We start from the raw sequence: 5,382 nt of genomic DNA, 5'->3' as shown, positions 1-5,382 counted from the left end.
TTCTAATATATTGTCAAGTCCGGGCCAAATACATACTCCCCTTGGAAGGGAATATAACATAGCTTACTTTTTTTAAAGCGGTATCACCAGCCCAGAATTTCAACCAAAGTGCTCATTTGCTGAACTACCCAATACCGCATTCTAAGCCCACAATCTCATGGTCTCTGCAGTCACATCTGCCAGAAACCCCGTAGCCATTCTAAACAGAGGAAGACATTCTATATCCTCTCTAGCAGAGTTAACCAAATGTACATTGACTGGGCATAGAAGAGGCAGCAATATTTGTTTCTTGGATGTCTAAGGAGCCCACGAGCATTCCTCCTCATGGGATCCTTAGGAGTCTTTGAATGGGAATGAGGTCTTTTTTAACTACTTTAGCCACCTGTACGTCTATCTTAGAAATCTTAACATCTTCTGGAGGAAAAGGGAAGCCCATCTTTAAATTCTCTAGGTAAACTTTTTTTTTTTTACTTCACTCCACTGATCCATGACTAGCTGTCTTAAACTGGAAAAACCATCTTACAGTGGGCCCGTAATCCAAACATCTTGACCTGGGCTTCTGTATGTCCTCTTCGGTCATGGTTTCCCTTACAGCTTTAATAAGCTCACCAATGTCACTAAAATAATTTTTTCATCCTCTTCAATAATAACTGGACTTTTCTTTTCCATATCTTCTCCATTAGAAAAATCCATATTTAGGATGTGTGATTCCAAAGTAGATGAAAACTCAAACAGTGGTCTTTTTGCAGGTCTTAAAGCCCAGGTTGAGGAGCAGGAGAAAGGTTAGCTACCGAAGCCTGGAACCTCCTCACCATTACCCGAATATCATTCAATAAGGTAGCTTGCTCCTCCTCAAGCACTGCGGTGGATACACACAGCACAAAAGTTGCTCTTTGTATCCCTCCTCTGATTTTTGAAACCATAAGGCACATTTTTTTGTTTTCTCTTTTACCTTGTTTGTGTTTTTGCATTTCTTTGTTACCCTAAGGGCTCATGTCCACAGGTGGGTGGTCTTGAATTCTAGAATCCACGTGTATGATTCGCAGTTTAAGCCACCAATAGAAAATCATGGGCGGCCACAGCTTAATTAAAGCATGTGGATTTGTTTTGCGGACCTTCTGTTCCAGAAAACAAATAGCAGCATGCTTCATTTTGCCGCAGATCCTGCAGGGACGGCTTCAACTGAAGTCAATGGAAGCCGTCCGATGCGCGGCACACCCCCAACTGTCACTGCAGGTGTGCTGCGGATCTCATGGGAAAGATTTAAAAAGCTAAATCTCCACTGTGCATATGCAGGAGGGGGGGGGGGGGGGGGTTTGGGTGAGGGGGAGTATGCCCACCCACATCCATGGAGGAGAAGATGAACGACCTGCCTGTCAAGTTATGTCCTCATGCCACGGGCAGGGTGGGATCCCGCAGCGGGGCTCATGCCCACAGAAACCAACCCACCCATGGACATGAGGTCTAAAAGAGGAAAAAGAATTTATGTAGTGCAAACAATGTTAAAAGGTATTATTCAGGCAGCGCCAGTTTTCAATGTGAAGAGTCACAGGGGTCAGAGCAGAAACCGCTGTCCTAACCCACATAGTAGCCGATGCTTGTAATTGCAGGTGCAGCTCTCATTGAAATCAAATTAGGTCCAATCTCCACAGGTGGATTTGAATTGTGGGGCAACCGCACGGAAGATCTGCAGTTCGAACCACCCATAGGAGAACCATGGGCGCCTGCACTTGAATTTTGACATTCGGATTTGTTTTCCAGATTCCACATGTGGAAAACAAATGTACTGCGCATGTGCGACGGCTGACGCTTCCGCACGTCTGCAGTACAGACCCGGACAGGTACGCAAGGTGGCCGTCGCAGACAGGGTCAGATTCCGCAGCGGGCTCCCACATGTGGAATCCAACCCGCTAGTAGACATGAGCCCTTATGGTCACCATTTCCCAGGTGCACCTTGTTATTGTCAGGTCTGTTGATTATAAGTCTTAAATGACCATCCCTCTAGTTGGCACCTGTACTAGCTGGGTAATGTAATTCTCTTTAGTTATCAACAAACTTTTTACCGTTATGAGATCCGCTGGTTGCAGTGTCCCAGTTTATATCTGGATAGTTAAAGTCTCTCATAATAATTACCTCATTCTGTTATATTTGGTGGCTCATAGAGAACCTCTGAGAATTTTATTGTTTTTCCCTCTATGTATTTCCACCCATAGAGACTCGACATGTTCATCTACCTTCCATATATCTTCCTATAGTGTGGGATTGAAACAGGACTTTTCATAACTAAAATCCCCTCCCCCTTCAGGTTTTTACAGTCCCTTCTGAACAGATTGTAACCCTGTAAATTCACTGCCCGGTCACTGCTTTCTGCCAACCATGTCGCTCTTATTCCCACTAGGTCGTAGTTTTCTCCTCAGACAATACTACTTTCAATTAAGCCAACCTTATTGGTCAGACTTCCAGCATTTGTCACCATACAGTTTAGAAAGTTTTTTCTATTAATTGCATCCCTACTAATTGTTCCGCCAATGCCAACTGTATTAATCCCTCCCACCGCTGCACCTTGCTTCTCATTACGTAGTCTCAGATCACAGTCTACACCATCTTCCCCTCTTCTCTCTCTGGTTGCCACCCCCCAGATCCCAATTTAAAACACTCCTCCAACCTATTAGCCATTTCTTCCGGAGCACAGTTGCACCATCTCCATTAAGATGCAGCTCATCCCTACGGTAGAGCCTATAGCCGATAGTTAGCCCAGTTCCCCAGAAACCCAAACCCCTTCTTACACCAACTCTGGAGCCACTTGTTTAGTTCCCTAATCTCCCTCTGCCTTTCTGGTGTGGCATGTGGTAGTAGTATTTAGGAAAATACCACTTTGGAGGTCCCAGTCACAAGCTTACATCTTAGTTTTTAAGGACCCTCCACCTACCTCTAATTTTGTCATTGGTGCCAATGTGCTTCATGACCACTGGATCCTCACCAGCCCCTCCCAGTAATAGATACAACATGGATCAAGTTGCCTGAATTCGAGTGCCAGGAAGATGATCCCAATCTTTTTGGCAAGATTGCCCTGTCTGTCCCCCATAGAACTGAGTTTCCCATTACCAGGACCTGTCTAGCCTGCACTGCCATTCCCTTTCTTACTGGAGCAGACATCCCCATGATAGTCAGAGGCCATGTCATGCTGCAGCAGTCCTGTAATGGCATTGCCCTCTGTCAACTTTGTAAACTTGGGGTGTACCAGTTCAGGAATAGCCTCCCTAGATCTCTTGCCTCTACCCTTCCCTAATGCCACTCTCCCACCGGCGTTTGTAAAAACGCTGTTTTATTTAGAGGTTGGTACATTTGTGCGTTCAGCATGTTTTTAAACGCATCCCATCATTGCAATGTGTGATGTGGTGCGTTAAAAACGTGTTGAACACATGAAAATAGAACATGTTTCTTTAGCACACGTTAAAACACTAAACAGTTAGTCTGAAAAGCCCAATTGAAGTGAATGAAGGCTCAGTTCAGCGTTTTTAGTGGGCGTTACAAAACAGCTGCTAATTGCTGTAAAAAAAACAACCAAAACCCAACTGTATGAGTGGCCCATCACCCAGCTATCTGCCTGCTCATCCTGCTTTCCCATACCACCGCCCACCTCCACATCTGCCCCAGCGAGTAGCAAATTCCTTTCCAAGTTAATGTATCTCAGTGTTGCAAGCTGCTCGTTTGGATACAAGTTCTGGGCTTTCAAATGCACAACGCACTCACATCTCCTACAGCAATATGCACCCTCCAACGGCTGTTCAAGGAGCGCATACATGGCACAAGATGTCCACTGGATGGCATTGTCAATTATGGAGCACATTCTAAATAGGGATCGTACGGGTAGATTAGATAAAAGTAATATGTGCAAAAATTAAAATAAGCAGTAAACAAAATACAAGTGACTAAGTCCTTGAAGCCTAAGACACTAATCCCAAGTCACACACTTCAACAGGACACTTAGTAGTGAGTGCATGTTGTATTCTGTTTGCCTTATCTGTAATGCTTTTACTCCGCTCTGTTTGGAAGGGGTAGGTAGGAGGGGCTTTTAACTCTCAGGTTTTCCTGTCCTTACAGGGGGTTAAAGGGAATCTTCTAGTCATGCTGTTATGACTGGACAATGTGGAAATTCTGATTCTCTTTAGGTTCTCATGCGAGCGCTCTCCCAGAGCTGTATTGGAGAGCAAGTGCACAGGTCTTTGGAGAAAAAGAAAACAAAAAGGCATATTTTATTGCACCATGTGATCTTCACTGAGTAATACCATGGGAGCGGAGGAGTGTAAAAAATATGTATATAAATATATATTTTATATATTTACCTGGCTCTATGTCACTTCCACTATGCAGCACCATAACTTAGTTCATGGTGCTATAGGGACGCGGCAGGTGCTCTTTAAAAAATTTAATTTGTACTTTATTGGATCCAACCATCTAAAGTTGTGCCTTTGACATTGTCAGTTTTTGCAAATCTGATTGGAATATGACAAAAGGACATGCAGTGATGATAGTAAAAAGCTACATAAGGCCATTATGTGCTGTCCATAGAATGCGCACAGCAAAAACATATGTGAATTAACCCGAAGGGCTATTTTATAGTATTTTTAGCACAATAATTTCCCTTTTCCAGCTATGTTTGATGTATTTAATGTGTATACAGATCTCAGTCCAGGATTGAGATGCATTGCTTGTTTTATGAACCACCAATATTGCCTTCAAATTTGTTGCTTAATACTCCTTAACTAGAGCAAAAACACTATATGAGCTTGGATTATCCATGGCTTTGAAGGAGACCTGAAACTTTCCTTGGTGGAGTAGTAAGTGTTTGGATAGGGAACCATCCCTCTTAAGACTTGTCAGAGTATTGTGCATAGAAAAGTGTCTTATATCACCATTTTTTGGCGATCGCAATACTACAGCAGAAAACACCCCTCAATTCAGATTTTTTTCCTCTTGAAGTGGTTATCATGGAAGCCACAATACTTAAACTAGTCGTGCCAGTGCAGTCACTTCTGGCCCGGTCCCAACCCCAGATCATGTGGCGGCTTGTCTTCCTCCACCTTATTATTGTCTTCCCATTCTTCCCTGTAGGAGGCTATTAGTTTGGATACTTTCAACAACTAAGCCAGCTCCCTTCTGTCTGCCATTTTTGCACATGTTTCTATGAGCACCAATGCTGTAGGGCAGCAAGACTTTCTGTGCTCTGTGTAGGGCCCTTGTTCAACTGATGGTATTCCCAATCTATCTATTGCACAGCCAAGGGATCTAGCAAATGTCTTTAATGAAGGCATGAAGTTCATTTCCTGTACACACGAATGTAACATTAGGTCACATTCAAAAATATTTACAACTCAGAAG

The sequence above is a fragment of the Eleutherodactylus coqui genome, chromosome 9 (genome assembly GCF_035609145.1).
Source record: "Eleutherodactylus coqui strain aEleCoq1 chromosome 9, aEleCoq1.hap1, whole genome shotgun sequence".
In the NCBI taxonomy this organism is placed as follows: Eukaryota; Metazoa; Chordata; class Amphibia; order Anura; family Eleutherodactylidae; genus Eleutherodactylus; species Eleutherodactylus coqui.
The sequence above is the reverse complement of the archived record's forward strand: the minus strand, read 5'-3'. Positions refer to the sequence as shown.